Raw genomic sequence first — 20,481 nt, 5'->3', positions numbered from 1 at the left:
AATGTAATGGTCCATTAGAATATGAATAAAATTATTATGTTTTGTGGGCAATTGTGTGTAGTTACTTCTATTTGTTTTTGTTATGTATGACATCATTTTGGGATAGCCAATTTTCCCAAATGTTTCCATCAATGCCAAAGGGGGACATTTTTGGAAATATGGTCAAATAGATTTCTTTATGATTTTCATTTATGGCAACATACATTCAACATTTCATTTATGCATTTAGAGTTAGAAAATTGTCCAAGTGTTAGACAGTTTATAATAGCACAGAGAATAGATGTTTAGTGTATAGATGACTCATTGAGAGTTAGCTCATGTGTAGTTGAGGAAATATTCATGACAATATCATGATGATGTGTGCCAGTGCATAGATGTGTAAGGATAGTATGACATGAGTTATGATTAAAATACTAGTATGAGTATTTAATAGTACAGAATGCAGCATAGTACAGACTTGGATTGTACAACCTTAGGAATCATTTTAGTTATGAAATAATTACTAAGTTATGTTGAGCCAACTATATAAATATTATTCCATAAGATATTTTATATTATGTCAAGCATGTGAACTCATGAAGGTTGACTCAGTAGATTTTTGTAATTATGCAAGATATAAGTAAAGATTGTATCTTGCATAGATAAGTGTGCTATCTATGATAGATGAGCAAGTGTTATGTGAAAGTGCAAACTAGTGTACAAAGAGCTTGAAATATTTACAATCCTTATGTGATGTGAATTCTTATGTATGATCAGAATAAGTGTGAGTTATAGTAATAAGAAAGTATTGTATATATATATATTCCTGTGAAGAACAAAATTGTATAATTGTATGTTAGGGCAGTGGGCTCTTCTTGCATACATTGTATTTGTTCGACTAACTCCTAAAAAGGTTGAAACAACTCCTAATAGTATTGAGGCTTCTAACAAGGCATAGTCTATTAAAAGGGACTTGAGACACTATATGTACTTCATAGACTCCTAATAGGATCAATATCCGTAATAGGATCATATTGTTTAGTGAATCATCTAGTGGGTATTGTAGACACCTAAATTTGATTACACTGCTTTGGTAATATAATTTAGCCATCTCTAAAGGCATCATTAATTAAATTCTTATTTAATTAATCTTTTTCCATCCCTAGTTGATTAATTTAATTAATCATCTATAGTCCTAATTGATAAATCAAATAATCTATTATTTATCAATTAAATCCTATTCTTCTATCTAATTTCAAAAATCCCCATTTATTAAATAAATCTATTTGATAAATGAAATCCTCAAATTCAAAAACCCCTAACCTATCTCTAATCCTCCATTTAGCCTAATCCACCCCATCCACCCATACTAACCAAGCTTAGCCACTAACTCACCCACCCTCATTAATGCCATCCACTTGTACATCTCTAACACCCCTAATCTAATCCTAAACCCAAGCCTAATCCACCCCCTAATGTTGTCACATTCCCTAAACAAGTTTAAGACTTTCCTAATTCAAACCAAAGTCTCCCCTCAAAAAGCCCAACCACTAAGTCATGAGTGCTCTTACAAAACATAAAAGACTCTTACAAGCCCACTCATGACTCTTACACCCATCTTCCACACTCTTCCCTCTTCCACACTCATTCCTCTTACATCCCTCTTACATACTCAACCCCACTCATCATGCCTTTAACCAACCCTTTACCCTACCCTCTCACACTCATCCTCCTTGTGACAAGTGTCACCTTCCCATTGGTGCTAAACAAGCACAATCCATGTGCTCTCCTTTGAGTGCATCCTAGCCCTCCTTAAGCCTTCATCCATCCTTGCATCTAAGCCCTCCATCCCTCTACCCCTTAGCCTATAAATTGAATCCCATCCCAAGCCATTTCATCAACAATCTTTGAGCTAAAGTTACCATGCCCTTTTGAGAGCCAAAAGCCATACCCATACCCTTATAATGCCAAATTGAGAGCTCACAAAGCTACCAATTTGCTATTATCCATCTCCACCATTGAAGCAACTTTGAGCATTTGAGCATACATCCACATCAAAGGACACATCTACAAAATCAAGGAAGCATGGAGTTTTTCTTTTTTGGGTTTGCATTCTCTAATTGTTTCTTTTGTCTAATCTCATATGTGAATATAGTTTTAGTTTGTGAATGTTTGCTTTAATGTTAATGTTCTTTGCACACTAATATTCTTGTTCTAAAGGTATCATCCCCACCAGGGTTTTCTCTTGGCCAGAGTTTCCCCAATTAAAAAATAATGGTGTTATGAGTTATCTCTATGCATGGTTATATTTATTGTTCAACATTGTTGGTTTACTTTCATATGCAAGTTACAAAGTAATTAACAATATTTAGTTGTGGGAAAAAGTTTGTAGAATACTAATTCACCACCCCCCTCCCACACTCCTCTCAGTATTCTCTATTTCTAACATTATTTTAGATAAGTTATTATAGGAATACTATGTTGTTATTGTATTCTAAGAACACATCTATTGGGTAGGCCTTAACAAGCCTAATTTGTAAATCTCTTAATCAAGTACACACTTGAAGAGTGATGTGAAATCCTTTCACAAGGTAAACTTATAGGTATTTGTAATTACTCTTAACGTGGTAAATCATCAAAAGTAATATATTTGTATTCTCTAACTGAGAAACCTTGATGCTATAGTAGTGAAGGATTGTGGGTGCCATCCCCACTACAGATTTCCCTCTAACCAAGGGTTTTTAATTGGCTTAAATAATGTGTCCAATGTGTTTATTCATGTGTTGTGTTTAGGTTGTGAATTTTTTTAGTTTTCTTTACTTTCATTCAATAATAAGTTGTTAAGTTCATGCATGCAAAGAAATATCTAGTGTTCAAAGGTTAGATCAATTTTGAGGGTTAAAACTTTAAAGTTACTAATTCATTCCCCCTCTCAACACCTTAACTTTCTAATATTTGGCATTAGAGCCTAGTTATCTTAGTTATAAGTCTAACCACTTAAGAGAAAAGATCTAAAGAGATGGAAAGATATAGGTATGAAAAGATTATTGATAATATAGAAATGAAACTTGCAAAAGCACATATTGGTATACTAACAAAGAAGTTGAAGCATTCACTAATAAAGATGAATGAGTTAGCTCATCAATTGAAAGATACCCAAGATCAAGTTGAAGAACTTTTAGAAAAATTAAAGGGAAGCTTTTCTAATGAATCTAAAGCTTCTATATCAGATTTGATGGAAACAAACAAGAACCTAGCTAAGCAAGTTAATTTGCTAAAATAGGAACAAGAAGCTCACTTAGTGAGAATGTGTAAGTACTAGAATAAAAGAGAAAATTTTATGATGACAAGAGAATGATATAAGATGAAGGAAAAATAATGTGTAATATTAGATGAAAAAGATGTCAAAATTTAGAGGTTGACACAAAATCACTATGATATGACAAATCAATTACTTGGGTGTTAATCATGAGATTGCAAGGAAAGTGGAAGAGATTACTAGATAGAGGTTAGAAAATGAACAATTTAAGAATGGCTTGAAAACTAAGAAAGAAACCAATAAAAGGCTTAAGAGATCTAAGTAAAGAATAAGAAAACTAGACGAACAATTGAGAAATCAGAGAAGACCAAGAGATACTAATGGACTAAGATTTATAAAGCACTCTACAAATGAGAAAGGAGAATCATCAAAGCAAGAAAAATAGAGAAATTTTTATGCCAATCAAAATTGAAAGAGACTGACATGTTATCACTATGGAAAATTCAATTATACAAAAAATGTATGTAGGAGAAAGGTTTGCAAGTCATTTGTTACTCCTAAATTTGATAGATATTGCTATAAAAGTATGGTCTTCAAGCATTTGAGTGTAAATCCAAATTCAATAAGAATCAAAATTAATAGAAGTTTAATGGTTATTTCTACACATGTACTAAGTATGGACACAAATCACAAGATTTCTTATCACAGAAAAAGGAAAAATGGATACCAAGAAGTCAAGGAAATATTGTTAGCTAGGATTATAACACAAGTATTACATGCACAAATTGTGGAAGATATGGTCACGTTGCAAAAAATTATATAAGATTGCATATGGGAGGAAATACTGGTACTTGGAAGAATTATGGCATGGGATGTTTTCATTATCATAATATTGGTCACTTGAGCAAGAACTATTGATACTAAGCATACACACCTAATGATTAAGACACCAAAGGAAAGGGTGTAGCATGTTTTGATGACATTCAAAATCAAATGGGAAATATATGGAGAAAAAAGAGTGAAGAAAGTGGAACACCAATTGGATCATTCAGTGTCACCTCATCATCTAGATTGGGTGACTCCACAATCACAAGCTAAGTCATACAAGTGTGTATGGGAATTGCATTTGAATTTTTAGATGATTTTGTTGGAAATATAGGATAGACTAGGTTACTAAGAGGGGAGGGTTGAATCAAGAACCAATAAAACTTAATCTTATTTCACCAATTAATCATTCATATATATATGATCTAATTGCATACATGAAAGATTGAAAGAATTAACACATTCATAACATATTGACACAAGATATGGTGACCCAAAAACCTTCCAAATAGAAAGTAAAATTGGGATGGGGATGATACCCACAAGCTTTAGTACTACAGTATAAATTTGGTCGATTAAGGCTTATAATTGATCACTTCTAATGATTTTCCATGTTAAGAGCAATAAGGACAACTAGGTCCACCTTGTTAAAGGATTTACAAAACATACAATGAAGTATGCACTCAATAAAGATATTTGAAAAAGACTATTAAGTCTACCTTGTGAAAGGATTTAATTGATACACCTGTTAAAATGAACCAATAGTTGATCTCTGATCTGCAACTCTGATTTTTTGGTTGAGATTCCTTTGAAGTGTAACAAGCACCTTGATGTGATAGATAAGTCTTTTCTACTCCTTATATTGCTTGTAGCCTTCTCAATTCATACTTCTACTCTTCATTATTTTATCTCATGTGTGTTCTTATATATTTGGATATGATACAATATATTTCATATATAGAAAATCCATATTACAATTCATCAAATTCAGCTACAGTACAAGTTTCACCAAAATATACAAAGTCAGCTCAACTGCTGGCACTCAGGTTTTGAAGACAAACTCGATGAGGTTCTAATATTTGGAAATCAATGTCAATAATTGACATTTTCATGCTCTTGGTAGACATAGAATCCCAATTCATACTAATCACTTACAAGTAGTTTGAACTTAGTTAGCACTGGTGACTCAATGAACACTACAAAACTCAACATATAAACTTAATCAGTTGGTTGAAACTGCATGGCTCAGTCAACACTAACACTACAAGCTTGGTATAAACTGAATCACTTGGTTGACACTTCTTGACTCAATCAATACTAGATTCACATCACTGATACTACAAAATTGGTAGACATTGGAGACTACGGTTGATACTATGCAACTTGTTTAATACTATGAAACTTGGTTTGCACTGTTACTTATCAACTTAGTAAATGCTACTTAGTGTGAACTAAATACTGATTTTGGAACTCAATAGCAATTATAGAACTTGGTAGAACCTAGATTACTTGGTTAACACTGTAAATTGCAAGATAAGCTTAGTAGTTACTAACCATTTGACTAAGTGTGAGTCACTAATAAAAAAACTTGACCCTTTCTCTTTAGTAACAATAACACTTATCAATCAAAACTAAATTCTCAAAATTTTAAGTCCAAAACATTCTTTAGTCTCTATCCTATGTCTTCAACTTGGTAACATACTCTATTTTTGAGATTTTCCAAAATTTCTTTTGTAAGGATGTTTTATGATTATCTGTACATGTATTTGTAGAATATTATGCTTCTCCCCCATACATATATCACATATTATACATATATCTCCTATCTTATCTTATATCATATCTTATCTCATCTTCTCCCCATTTTGGGACATAAATACCAAAGTTGTATGCTACATGGTAATGCCAAAATGTGACAAGAAGTTAGAATGTACCTTTTTTTCCCAATTTTTATGTAACACCTTACTTACATGCAATGCAATATGTACAATGTGATTAGCTTTGGATAAGTTATTGTCATGGATGAGAGTTTTGGCATGTACAATGTGTTTCTACAATGCATCCATGCTTGGAAGAATCATGCCTTCGATGTCTACAAGTTTGGCCCTAATCCTAGCTTCTTCCCTTAATAATTCTGCTTGCAAATTAGTTAGAAATCTAATCTTTGAGTAGTGAGCAGAATTGTAGCTCGGGTCAAGTGACAACTAGTGTGCACTTGTCTTCAAGTCTTCATCTATCTTAGATAGTTTATCTTTGATTTCTTGAGTGAACATAGATGTATCACATAACTTGATAAATAATAAAGTAACATTATTTGCAGAGGTTTCTAATGAGCTAAGACTAGTACATAGTTCTACTTGATTTATTGCAATTTTTAGTGCCAATTGCTCCAATACTTTGTTCTCAAATTTCTTCTCTACTCTCTATAGTAACTTTTCTTGTCCATTCAGATCTTCATTGAATTTCTAGACAACTTCTTCTAACTAAACCAAAATATGTTGTGTACTATCAACCTCAGTAATTAGAGCATCTGCAAGTATGTTCTTTACATCTTCAAGCACTTGGTTTTCTTTTCTTTTCTCTTCTCTAAGCTTATGTTGCTTAGCTTTCTTTTGTAATAATTCACCAATGATGTTCATTTGATCAATATTCAGAGTAGAGATATCCAAATTCAGGAAAACTGTATCCTCATCAAGATCAATGTCTTCTTCTTTACCTTTATCTTTGCTCTAAAATTTAGTACTTTCTTAAGACTCACTCTCAACTATATTTGTACTTACTTTTTGCATACTTGGAATCATAACAACAATATAAATAGAAGGGAGAGCAACAAAAGTGGATATTGCACTGATAGTAGAAATGCCTAGTTGTTGTGCAGCCAAATCTAATGATGGAGGAAGCACTAGTTGCTTAGTAGATGAATTGCTAATCACTTCAATCAATATGGTACTCAACTAAATAGGTGTAGAGATTGGTTGGGTGCATGGATTTGTAGTGGTTTCCACAACCAACTCGAAAAAAACTTTCTCTGAGCTTGATGGCATTAAAGCTTTTCTCAAAGAGTGAGGAAATTAGGCCATAACTAATGTTGCAATCTTCTATGGGTCAATTTCCTCAATACTATGAATCTCAGGGAGATTCTCCTCAGTAGCTTCATGTTCTTGCTCCTCATCATCTATATTTACATCATCTATTTCTATGTCTTCTTCATCATTTTTTTCATTTTCTTCCTTGTCATCTTCATCATCTATGTCTCTAACATGAACAACAAAATCACTTGGTTGATGAAGTTTGTAGATATTCTTCCATGTAGTTGTAGTTGTCTTCACCACATGTTCAATGTTATTTACCAATATCATGCATGTGTTGAATTTAAGAGTGATATTTTCTTCATTTTTCTTCATGGATTCTTTCACCTATATGTCACTAAGACTTAACATGAGCTACCTTAGATTATATTCAAATATATCTTTCACATTTTTCTTAGCATTTTCCCATCTTGGCTTGATTGCTTGCATAAGCTCATTGGGAATTTGTTGTACAAGTTGATCAAGTGAGTATTTCCATTTACCCAATTTTGACATCATCATGTCTTCAACTTGCTTCTTCTCATCTGCATTCCTGGTCTCATAACTGAGAGATTCAAAGTTTTCCATTCCAGCTCTTGCATTAATTTCCTTTAATTTTTCTTGAAATTTAGGTGGAGTTTTCTTGAAAATAATTTTCTCTACATCTTTCTCACCTAATTTCAATTTCTTTCTTGATCTAGATGCTCTTTTTTTGAATACTATAGTAGATGACTTGGTGGATCTAGTTATGATAACTCTACCCTTCTTCCTAATTGGCTCTTCTTCTTTAGATTTTGTTTCATCTTCTGCATCATCTTCTTCCACATCATCTCTTTTTCCTTCTATCAACAGGAGAGTAGAACTTGCTTTCCTCAATTTTTCTATCCTCTTCTTTCCTTTACTAACTACTTGAGGAAGCTTGATTGCAAGTTCTATTCTAGCTTTGGCTTCATCAAAAGTACCAAAATATGTGGCCTTGGGATCTACAGGTTCATTCAACAGTGCCTCAATAATATCCTTGGTGTCATTAATGTTAATCTCATAGGTTAGAGGCTTAACCTACACCACTCTAGGTTTGACTACTTGAATGTACACTTTGTCACAGTCTACCATAAAACAAACACCATCCTTGTAATCTTCTACAAGTTTCTTTGGAATTCTATATCTATTATTCATCTTTTCCTTGAATAAATCAAAGTAATTGTCCATGATACTAACAAAGTTCTCACCCATTTCTATTATATATTCATTAATTTGATATAGTATTGGTACATCTTTTCTCCATACGACTAAACCATTTGAAGGGAAAAAAAATTGCATCAAGAAGAATAAACAAATCAAGAGAGAACCAAACTTGCATGGATTATTCTTTGAAGTTTTGATTCTCTCCATGTTCTTGTTAAACTGATTCAACATTAGCTCAGCAAGGTCAAAGGACATGCTATTCTTTAATACCTTGAGAGCCAGATCAACTACCCTACATGACACATTGTTGAGATGACTAGAGCTATAGATCTTATGAGCTATTACATGAATTCCAAATTTTAGCTCCATGTTAGTCACATTATTGATCTTCATACCTCTTCCATCTCACTCAGCAAGAGTTTTGCTTTCCAGTTCTACCAGACTTAGGGTTTTGGGAGCCTTTGTTTTGTTCAACATTGGGAGCCCTATGATTCAATGAATCATTTTCTTTGTTATTTGAATAGGCTACTCCAACCACAGCTACCCATTATGTACATGGCTAAGAATAAACCTTATCATTTTATTTGAAATTCTCAGGGCATATGTAGAATATGTGTTAAACCCTTGGTTTCCAAATGTTGATGCTTGAGTTTCAATGCACCATTAACACATAACTTTTCCAGAGTCTCATCCATCTCTAGGGTTCCAATATCTTGTATCAAATAGTGAAAATGTGAACAAATATTGTTAACAAGTAGTACCTTTGGTGGAATTTGTGACTAAGCTCGAGTTGGATCAAGTGCTCCTACAAGTACTGGACTTAACTTGAAGTTTGGTGCCTTCTATTCAATTCCACAAACCAACATCTCAAACCCTTTCTTGATTTTACTATTGGAAGATGCCATGCTTGTTAGGGTTTATGAGAATGTGAAAATCTTCAACAACAAAAAATATAGATCACTTGGAAGCATAGCAATTGCCCTTTGCAAATACCTCTTCAAAAATTTATTGTGATAAATGAATTCAATTTCCTTCCTTTTAACATATTTTCATTTTTCAATCACCATAAATGCTTGGTACGATCGCTCATTAGGTGATAGACTATCTTCCACTTGGTTCAATCTTAATGCTTAGTAGAGTCATTCATATCTTGGTGTCCACACAATATTTTAGTGTATCCCAACCTTGCTCAGCAAGGTCTTGCAACTCAACCTAGCTTGGTAAGTTCTTGATTTTTCTACAATAACTCAGTGATCCTTTTGCATCTTAAATGCTAATATGGATCTTTCCTTCTAGCTAGCTAAAACTAATGTAAGATGTCTCCTTCAAAGTCTCAATTTTGGTCATTCATGTGGGAGATCAAGTTGAAATACTTGATTCACCCAATTCTTGAGTGACATGTGCTTCATGACTTGGACTTGTATTCTCAAAAGATTTTGGAATCCATTTTTGCCTCACCTACTTTTTGATATTTTCAAATTTGGATTTATTTTCATCTTCTATCCTTCTAGTGTTCATACAGTTCTTGGCAAGTTGTCCAAGTTTTGGACAAATAAAACATCTTCTAGTGGTGTCTCTTGTCCTCATGTGATGTTTCACACAGTTTGCTCCAATGGGCCCAAATTCTTCATAGTAGTGGCATTTATACCATGTGTTGTAGTCCCATCCAAATATAGCTTTCACAATCTATTATGTTGGGTTCAGTATCTGGGTTTTTCATTCAGAATATTTGTGTCCATGCTTCTTGCACTTGTGACATTTACCTTCAAACTTAGGTTTCTCTTTGCATTCACTTGCTCTATGACCATGCTTATTACAATTTTAACACAATCCATTGAATTTTTCTTTACTATTACTCCAACATTTGTTTGATGTATGACCTAACTTACTACAATGATTACAAGTAGGCCTTTGATTCTTTTGAGCTCCTTTCTTGGATGATTCATCTTCTTCCATGTATCCTATTCTTGGTTTGCCTTTTTATCTGTATTGACTTTGCCCATTCAATTGATTCATGTCTGCTTGAGATTTCATCATCCTCTCATTGGTTTGCTTTTCAATATTTAGATCATTTTTCAATCTTATATTCTCTAATCTTAGATTCATGATTTCTTCATGTATATTAGTAAGTTGATCAATGAATTTTGCCCACTAGTACATTTGACCCCATTTTTAGACCAAAATTTTTGACCATCTAATAAAATGGGGTCAAATTGGTCATAATATGCAAGGAAACATATCTTTTTTTTAAATACATGCTCGTGTTGGTCAAAATTTTGACCAACACAAGCTTAATATGTAAAAAGGAAATTTCCTAATGCCCATTATCATTGTATTCTTGATGTGCACGCAAGAGAGTATTCTCGATAAATTTCCTTTGCATTTCTTTGAGCTACAAATCGATATGATATGAACCCCAAGCAGGGAGAACAGGCGATGATGAGGATTGGTCACTAAGCATGTGACTCTTCAATTTGAATATAATGGATCGCAGAGGGTAAGTACTAAAACCATTGTTTTTGGCTAGGGTTTGAAGTGAAACAATTTATTTTTTCATGGCTTTGAAGTCATTTGTTCTAGACCTTCTCTATCTCTGCCCATGGCTAATATGGGTATGTTAATATTAAAAGTAGAAAATGCTACAAATATCCTACACCACTCTAAGAGTGCGGTATTTTTCTGGATGGGTGTTGTATCTTAGTCTAATAAAAGGTCCTGCTATCTTCGTACACCTTTCTCCCATCTATCCTTACTGACATGTATCTTAGCAATGTTATGCTATTGTCTTCTATGTTTTAGGGCTTGAGATGATTGCCAGCATATATGCTCCTTGGAAGATGAGAATGTTGTTGATTTTAGGGGATCAAGGGAGAATTTTGAGATGCCAGACCAAACAATTCTTTACTCTGTATTTGAGAAGCTTATTTATTAAATATGTATCTTTCTAAACCATTCAAAACTTCAAAGCCACATCATATATGTGGATTGAGATGATTATAGGGATTTGTATCCCTCAATTGTCCTAGAAAATATCTAACATCAATATTTTGACTAGATTTCAAGAAGCTTTCAAATTCTAGTTCATTGAATGACCTCTGACCGTTTTCTAGCAAATCCTTTTGCATAAGAAGCTTGAAAATAAAATTGTAATGGGCTATAATAGTTGCAAATCTTAATAAAAAACTAGAGCTCTATTATTTAACTACAGTTCACATAACATTTGGTTCTATTGAAGTTTCACATACCCATTTGATGAAGACTTTTGTGGATATAGTTTTAAAAATATTTTCTATTTGTTTGTTAGTAGGGTGTCAAATGAAAAATTGAAATAGAATACCTTTGACTCAGTGTCTTAACAGAAAATTAATGAATAGATGGTTGTTTCCCAAGGATCAAGCTGTTGCATCTAATATAATTGAATACTTCTTAGATAATTATTATTTAATCTATGTCACTGAATTATAAAACTACTATTTTATTTTCCATGCTTAGGAATTGATCATCTTCTCTATGGTCCATTAGAGTGCTTGGAATATCAAATGTACTTGATAGTTGTTAGATTATGTTCCTCGCTGAAATTTTCTCTATTGTCAGATGATGAGTGACTCTACAAACATTCTTTCACCTAGAAGAACTACCAGTGAAATAGATGTTGCCAAAGCATTATTGAGAAAGATTTCTTCTACAAAAGGAAGAGTTATTACTACATAATTTGTCTCAAATATTCACCGTCTTGGTAGTGTGAAAGCTATAGCTGAGCTCACTGGTAGGAATATAATTTTTTAAATTTCTCATTCTTGAAATATTCTATCTTTCAAGTACTAGAGGTTCTCTCTGCAAATAAAGTTACCAATGGTATCATATGCTAGATACATTTTAATGATCTTAGCAATAGTATCATATGCTTGATACATTTCACTGATCTTCCAAATTTGCACCCTATTAAGCTACAATATTGGATGCTGATCGAGAATCCATTTCATGTAAATGAGCTATTGAGTCTCATATATATAACACTTTTTGACTCCTTATTAATCAACAAAGGAACCTAAGTGTATGTGTCTTGCATTGTAGATGATTTTTCTCAAAAGTCTAACTCTTAATTGTGTCTATGAATGTCTAATGTGTATGTGTTTAATCATTGTTACTTTTGTGGACTAGTGATCCATGATTCATAAAGTTCTATTGAGTCTCATATATATAACACTTTTTTACTCCTTATTAATCAACAAAGGAACCTAAGTGTATGTGTCTTGTAGTGTAGATGATTGTTCTAAAAAGTCTAACTCTTAATTGTGTCTATGAATGTCTAATGTGTATGTGTTTTATCATTGTTACTTTTGTGGACTAGTGATCCATGATTCATAAAGCTCTATTTCAGTTATAAGAGAATATATGTTGAGCATGAGACTCTTCATTTCTTTTATTTCCTCTATTTATTTTTTCCTCCTTTTGTTTATAATAAGGCTTATGCTAGAACAGGTGAAGAACTAGCCTTGTAATCATGGATATTGACTCACAAACCTATCATGCATTTGTGTGGCTTTCCATGATTGGTAGTTAAGCAGGATGGATTTATTCTAAACAAATATTTAGACCAAAAAGTCAACCCTTGATCCATTGGGAACAACCTCATTGATCTTAGTTTATTGCATATAATTTCAAAATCTAGAATATTAAAATGTAATTGAATGACACAACCATTGCACAATTGTCAGACTCTTGTATATGATGACACATAGAATAAGCCACTCCTTTTTCTATCATCAAGCCTATGTTAGTGAAATGGTTGCTCTAATAGAAATACACTAATATATGTTATTTCCATTTTACATTTATCTACCATCAAAAGAAAGTTTGTGGAAATGATTGTTGAATGTCTTCTAACACATGGCCTAGAAAAATATGCAAGCAGCAAATGATGTCAGTTTGTAGCCTCATTTCATTTGAATGAGAAGTTGTTGCTTCTAGCATGTATCTTGCATTGGCAACAAGTAGTGGCAGGTCCTTGAGACACTAGCACATAACTGGTCCCACATTAGTGGCCTTTCCTACTAAGAAATTATGTTGTAGTTTTTGTGTGATTAGTGTTAGTTTTTGAAGGAAGATGATCCAACCTTAATAGTGGGAACTCATATGAAAATTACTAGTTTACCATAAATTTATGTGTACAGTTGACATTATATAAGAAGTAAAATGCTCATCCATTTTTTGTGAGATATGAAAAATATGAAATAAAAATCATTGCATATCAATAAATTACAAGGGAAAACAAATATAGAAACTCCCGTCACTTGTATTCAAGTAGAGTCCTTCAAATTTTTAGACATAATTTTCCCTCAATTGTTTTATTGATCAGGAATGAATCTAGATGAAACTATGTGAGAGTTATATATATCGACAGTTTGGTCATACTGTATGATGTATAATACGCAAACACTTGCCCAAACACATTCACAATTCCTCTAGATTTGACATTATTTTGTGTCAATAGGTGGAAATTTCTTTTCAATATATAAAAGCACAGAAATGTAGATGAAACATGCATGAAACATTACTAACTGAAAGAAGCAGATTCAACTAATAGAATTAGATAAGTAGTCTAGTTTAGGCAGGAGATGTTTTCTATTTCCTCTACCCGACAGGACAAAGATGCCTCAAATCATTGATGAAAAACATGCAATGTTTAGATGGCTATTTGTAGATGATAATAGAATGCATTGAAAGAATGTGTACATGTTGCCTTATCTATTGAAAAGAGAATGTACATGTCTACTTCAGGAGGCCAATTTCGACCATTTACTTCAAAGCATTATTTATACACAACTAACTATTTTTCCTCTTGTTGATTTCATGCACAATTGAATATTTTCTAACTTTGTAGGCTATAGAACTTTTAACCAATTGAATATTTTCTAACTTTGTAGGCTATAGAACTTTTAACCACAAAAAAATTGATTTTTCAATTTAAGGCTATAAACTAGTTTACATCAATGTTGCTTTCTTATAATGCATATTTCAGTCAAAGTATGTGCACCAAACTTTCACTCAAAACTTTAAATCACTTGATAGGTAGATCTTGATTGTAATTCATTGTATCCTAATTACAATCATTTTAGTTGCTACACAGGTCCATGCAAAAAGAAGATGCTTGTTCTTATTTTGTAGACTTACTGAGTAATTTTTTGGACCATTTTCCCAGAAACTAGACAATACTGTTGTAGGCATCCATTCTACAATGGTAGAAATGACAAAACTTTTGAAGATACATGATGAAATGTTGTTAACTAATTGCAAAACATCTAAAATTTCTTCTCTTGTATATTTGCTTTACTAAACTCTTCTTAATAGTTTGAGTCCCTCTATTGCTTTAATCACATTTACCCTATTATCTCTTGTCATGTCATAGAATTAAAAAATATTATATTTTATAACATAGAATGCCTCAAAAAATGTCATCCCAAGGGTAGGATAATGAAAGTTATTCTACTAAGAGAAAGTATTCTTCTCTCTTGTATATTTATCCATGCAATGCATCCTAAATATGCCAAAGCTTGGTCAATTCTATCTATATGACCATTGGTCTCAAGGTGATGAGGAGATCTATATTTCAAATTGATCCCTAATGCTTTTTGTAGATAATCCAAAACATTGACATCATTATTGTGTTAAAGAGAACAAATTTCCACAATCCATTATATTGTACTGATATGTTTTTGGATTCGATTGTGTTAAGATTTTTACCATCCAATCTTAACACAATCGAATCCAGAAACATAATCGATTCATTATTTAGTTGATAAAAATCTTAACACAATCGAATCCAAAAACATATCAGTACATCATTATTGTGTTTTATCAAGTATAAAAAAAAATTAGGTACATTATTATATCTAAATATCTCAGAAAAACCTTTTGCTGAAATACGGAAATCATCAGTCATTTTCTAAAATAAATTGGATAAATTTTGTAAAATTGTTTAAAAGTCCATAGTTTTGAGACTTGAACAAAATTTTGATTGACATAGGGTAGGCTTTTTGTAAAATCCTAGTCAAAATAAAACATAATTTTAATTCATTCAAAAATAGAGAAACTTAGGGCAAAAAAAACTAAAAAGGTACTTTGCGTAATGCATTCCATATTAAATCAATTTCAAATAAACACAAAATTTAATCAATTACATCTACCATACAAACATGCATACAAGAAGGGATAAAATTAAAATAAGATATTAAAAGTTGATATAAAAGAAAAGTTTGTTATGCATCAAATTGTTTTCTTGTATACAAAACTGGAATCAGAAATCTATGTCGCTAGAATCAACAATAAAGGTACAAAATTGAGAAGAACCAATCCTCCCAAAATTGGTTCAAAGATGTTGGAACTTACCATTTTTTTACATATGTTAGAAAAGTAGCCGCAGCCATCCTATTCATAAAAGAGGTAGCAACAAGATTATCTTCAATAACTTGTTCGTTTGTAGTTGTACAAGCTCACTCCTCCCTAAATTGCTCCATCACTACCTAATGACTAGCTTGAGTCAACTCATATATGGTTATCCTCCATAAATATAAGGTCACCATCCTCAATAATCAACTCAAATGCAAAAAAAAAATCAAATCAATATCTGTTATCATCTACAAGCTATGCTTGTGCTAATTAGCTCTCAAACTATTTTTAATCCAAACCATACTATTTGAATTTTTCAGGAAAATGATTGTGGAGTTTTATATTCAAAAATCAAAATAGGAAGATAAAAGAAACAATCAAGCTATAAAGAGGTAGAAATTTTACTATATAAACCTCAAGATTGGAACAACTAATTGGAAAAGGAAATCACACATTTTTTCAAGCTTCTTTAGATTACTTAAAACAATTACACATCTAAGAAATTCAAACAATGTGTTTTCTATCTTTCAAGTATTCTCAAGTTTTGAATACTTCTGCCACACAAGTTGGATAGTCATCATAGTCTGCCTAGCATGTTTTTTATGTTGTGCTCTCACTTTCTCTATACTATGCTTCGTAATTTGGTATGTAGCTATTGTGAATCATGTAATATAATTTGCTCATCATCCAATTCACTATGGGATGCCTTTGATTCCTCACATTATCCAATTCAACTAGCTCATGTCCTTAAATAGATGTTGGAAGATTCTCTCAATGCATAAGAATTTATAACTGCATTTGGAAGAGCAAACATCTAATAGTTGACATCAAATTTCATTTGTCATCAACAAAACCCCCCTTCATGAAAACCTACAACTTCATTATCATTTTGATGGTTTCAAAACTACCTTGGCCATTATAGCCTGCCCTAACACAATCTGACAATTTCAAATTACCACTTGATATTTACAAATTGTCCTTTTAGTAATTTCCTCCATCTTCCATAAACCAAACTTTCAGATATAGACTTAAATGAAGTGCTCTTTTTTGGAATTGCATAACTTTTTAAAAGAATGCGAATAAGTAGAAGTATTCAAATTTGAGTTCCATCAAAGTACTAAGTTTGGTCCTATAAGACAATTGCATCTACAAGGCCAAAACTATGTCCATCCACACCAAACAACCATTAAAATCATATAATATTTGAGCAACAACAATGATGACAACTATGTGACAAATCACTATGAAGCCCTTTTCTTTGCTAAAAGTGGATTCCCCATCTTATGTTATCCAAAGCTTCCCTTCTTCATTCTGTGAATCCTCTAGTTCTCTCACGTTCCTACATACAATTGGTACCAACTTTCATTCTTTTCTATACACACAACAAGTGGAACAAATGACATGTTACAATGTTATTATTGCAATGTAAACATATGCATGCTTAAAATTGCTTTTAAATGTTTGTACAATTATCCATGCTATTAATTTTGTTAGTTTTGCTAGAATCCATGTTCCCCAATGCAATCAAGTAACCCCACTTAATCCTCCATGCTCTAAGATCATACATGTTCTTCAACACTGTTACAGCTATTTTTCATTGTGGTTAATTTAATTATAATCATATAATAATATTTTCATCTACAAGGAAAGAAGAAACAAGATGGAGAGGCATGCAGGAGTAAATTTCATAAAAGAAAGAAGGAAGATATTATCATAAGTAGCTTGGAAATTGAATCCCTTTTAGTCCATAAGAGGTTAATGGGCTTTGGGGTTCTTGGCTATCCTGTAAAAGGCCATTCCAAGCAATTGAAGAAGTTTATGCAAGGGCCTCTATTCTTCTATTTCGAAAATGTTGCCATTGCACCAAAGGATGTTTAGAAGACTATATCTTGGCATTTTGATGGTATAGAGGTGGAGTTTATTGAATCCAAGTACTTTTCAGCTTCAAAGAGACTAAGAGGCTATGTACACAACCTTCCAATAGAAGGTAGATTTCATCTGTTGCCTCTACCTCCTATGACTATTCATGAAGCATTTCCTCAAACAAAGAAGTATTGGGCTTCCTAGGATCATAGGAAAAAATTGAATTGCATATGTGGCTCACGAGCCAATGATCTACAATGCCAGACACTCAGGTTAATAGCTAAAAGATCTCATGGTAAACCATCTTTGAGTGAGCAAGCATACATACTTCACATGTGCAAGAAGAACAACTTGATATGGGTGGGGCCAGATCAGATGGCCCCTTTGGAGCCTCATGAGATAGAGCTCGTACTAGGATTTGAAAAAGATCACACCCGAGGAGTGTCATCTATGATAGAATGCCTTCAATGTTTGGGAAATTCATTCCAAATTGACACAATAACATACCATTTCTCTGCAATGAAATCATATTATCTCAGTGGAATCAAATTCCTCTCTTTGTTCTCTGGTATAGGTGGAGCAGAGGTTGCTCTCCATCAATTAGGGATAAACTTAAAATGTGTTGTATTCGTCAAAATATATCCAAAAAATAGGTTTACACTTAGGTCTTGGTGGAAAAAAACACAACAAACACGCACATTGATTCAGAAGGAAGATGTGCAAGAATTGACCAAATCTTACCCTAAATGATGTAGCTTGTGTTAGTGTGGTTCAGCTAACATGTCTAACGAATTGGTTTTCCAAACCAAAAATAATGCATAGATGAACATTAACAAAATTTATAAACCAAAATTTAATCAAATGTCAATCTATAAATCAAAACTTCAATTTTCCTTTCTAACATTGGGAAGGAGGCTCTTCAACGTTGCCAGCTGTGAATTAATCCTTTCACGCTGCCTTCTTTCAGCTTCACTATGACTCTTTGATGTTGCAAGAGCCTTCGCTTCTGAAATCTCTTTCAATGTCAACTTTGAAGCATTCACAACCTCTCCTTTGCTACAATCAAGCACCAAAGAACCCAAGTTGTCAAACCATGTTGGCATTGAAGCTGTAAAACCCTTTTGGCATGTACTCCTAGCCACAAAATGCAATGTAGGAAATGATGAAGCACACAAGTTATCTTCCCGCAGTCACATAACAATGAAATTAAGGCAGCAAACAAAGCTTTATTTTATTTTGACATAATGTATAAGCCCATGTTGGTCGAAATTTCAACCAACACGGGCTTGTTTTTTAAAAAAAAGAATATGTTACCTTGCATATTTTGACCAATTTGACCCCATTTTATTAGATGGTCAAAAATTTTGGTCTAAAAATGGGGTCAAATGTACTAGTGCACTACTACATTTAACCTCATTTTTCTACCAAAATTTTTGACCATTAACTAAATAAGTTTAGGTTGGTCAAAATGTTAAGCAAAAAATTTTTTTTTTTATGGCTTATACATATATATTTTTTTTTTAATTCCTTACTTTCACTTTGTGTTTCACGCATGCGAGTTTTTAATTTCTTCACAAGGGTTTCACATGCGGGGTTTGTTAGTGTGATCAAGAAATGACATTTGTTACAGCAACAATATTTGGCACTCTACTAGAATGATCGACAATCAAATTGAAGTCTTCTATTTGCGATCCCATATTTTTGTTGCAGAGGATATACTAGATGGAATAGCCACGACCCCGCCATGTATCCAATAAATGATAGTGGCAAAATTTTACGAGGAAACATCACAAGTATTAGTAAAAGGGAAAGTAATTCTTTGAACTGCAAGAATATTGATATCTTGGTTCATATTGATATATTGATATCTGCAATTCAAAATTTCATGGAATGGATTACCGTCAGATGTTCTGCCCTCATGGGTTTTGGATTCACCTGACAGGAGCCTCCTTGTACCACCCAATTTAAAAACATGAAGGACTCTAGAAAATAAAGAATGAATGGTTAAAGTGCCTAAAATAGGTTTGTGACTTAACCTTCCAATCTTTGACTGTTTCTGTTACAGGTTTGTGGTTTGGATGTTTGGCATTGGTAGGTTGGTGCTATATTTACATATAGTTAAGTATTTGAATGTCTTTGTTCAAGTTGTTAAAAAAAAATTCCTAAATAATAGTTCAGTTCATAATTACTTGTGAAATCATTGAATATGATAGATCAAATATCTATTCACTTCAAATATTATAACAATATTTAGGAGATAAGCTTTATTTCTTTAAGTTTTGTAACTGGAGATGTAAGGGGAGCAAGAAATCAGTTTGAATGAATGTAGCATGTTGAAGATTTAAGGGGTCTAAATTTTCAATGGAAATATTTGTAAGGGTGTATTATTGATTCAATTTCACACCCAATTTCTTTCTTTTAATTATGGTCATACATGTATTATATATTGCTTGTATGGCAAGGGCTATGCAGATTCTATACTATTTTGGACAAAGTTTAAGCTGTGCAATTTTCACAAGGGTGTTGCCAGATGTTGTTTCATGTGATGATCAAATCTACTACTTCCTCTAATGCTACCTTTTCTTTCATGGAAGATGTTGATTGTGGGTTGGATCTTAACACACATGTACTTTTATCACCTTAGCTGTTGGGTCATGGAAGAATTGGAACTGACGATCAATAGTTGATTTGGTAATATTATTAAATGTTTTGATTTTTTTTTACAGTATCCTCTACCCTAACTTGAATTTTCATCGATCATTTATGCTTTTCTTATGACAAAGGGATAGAAAATCTAGTTGACCTCACCCCCTTCCTCTACCTGTTGCTGGCATATCAAAAGGGTTTGAAGCCCAAGCAACATTGATAGCCTTAAAAGATTATTGATGTATCATGTCTTCAACATTTGATTAT

The 20,481-nt window shown here is 32.7% G+C and overlaps 1 pseudogene; it reads left to right on the top strand.

Annotated features, from left to right (window-relative positions):
• Window positions 1–18,318, top strand: part of LOC149574928 (DNA (cytosine-5)-methyltransferase DRM2 pseudogene) — a 70,987-nt pseudogene extending 52,669 nt beyond the window's left edge.
• The last annotated feature ends 2,163 nt before the right edge of the window (window positions 18,319–20,481 follow it).

Source organism: Cupressus sempervirens, chromosome 2 (assembly GCF_028749045.1).
Source record: "Cupressus sempervirens isolate cs-2001-9-10 chromosome 2, ASM2874904v1, whole genome shotgun sequence".
Lineage (NCBI taxonomy): Eukaryota > Viridiplantae > Streptophyta > Pinopsida > Cupressales > Cupressaceae > Cupressus > Cupressus sempervirens.
This window is presented reverse-complemented; position numbering and strand designations above follow the sequence as displayed.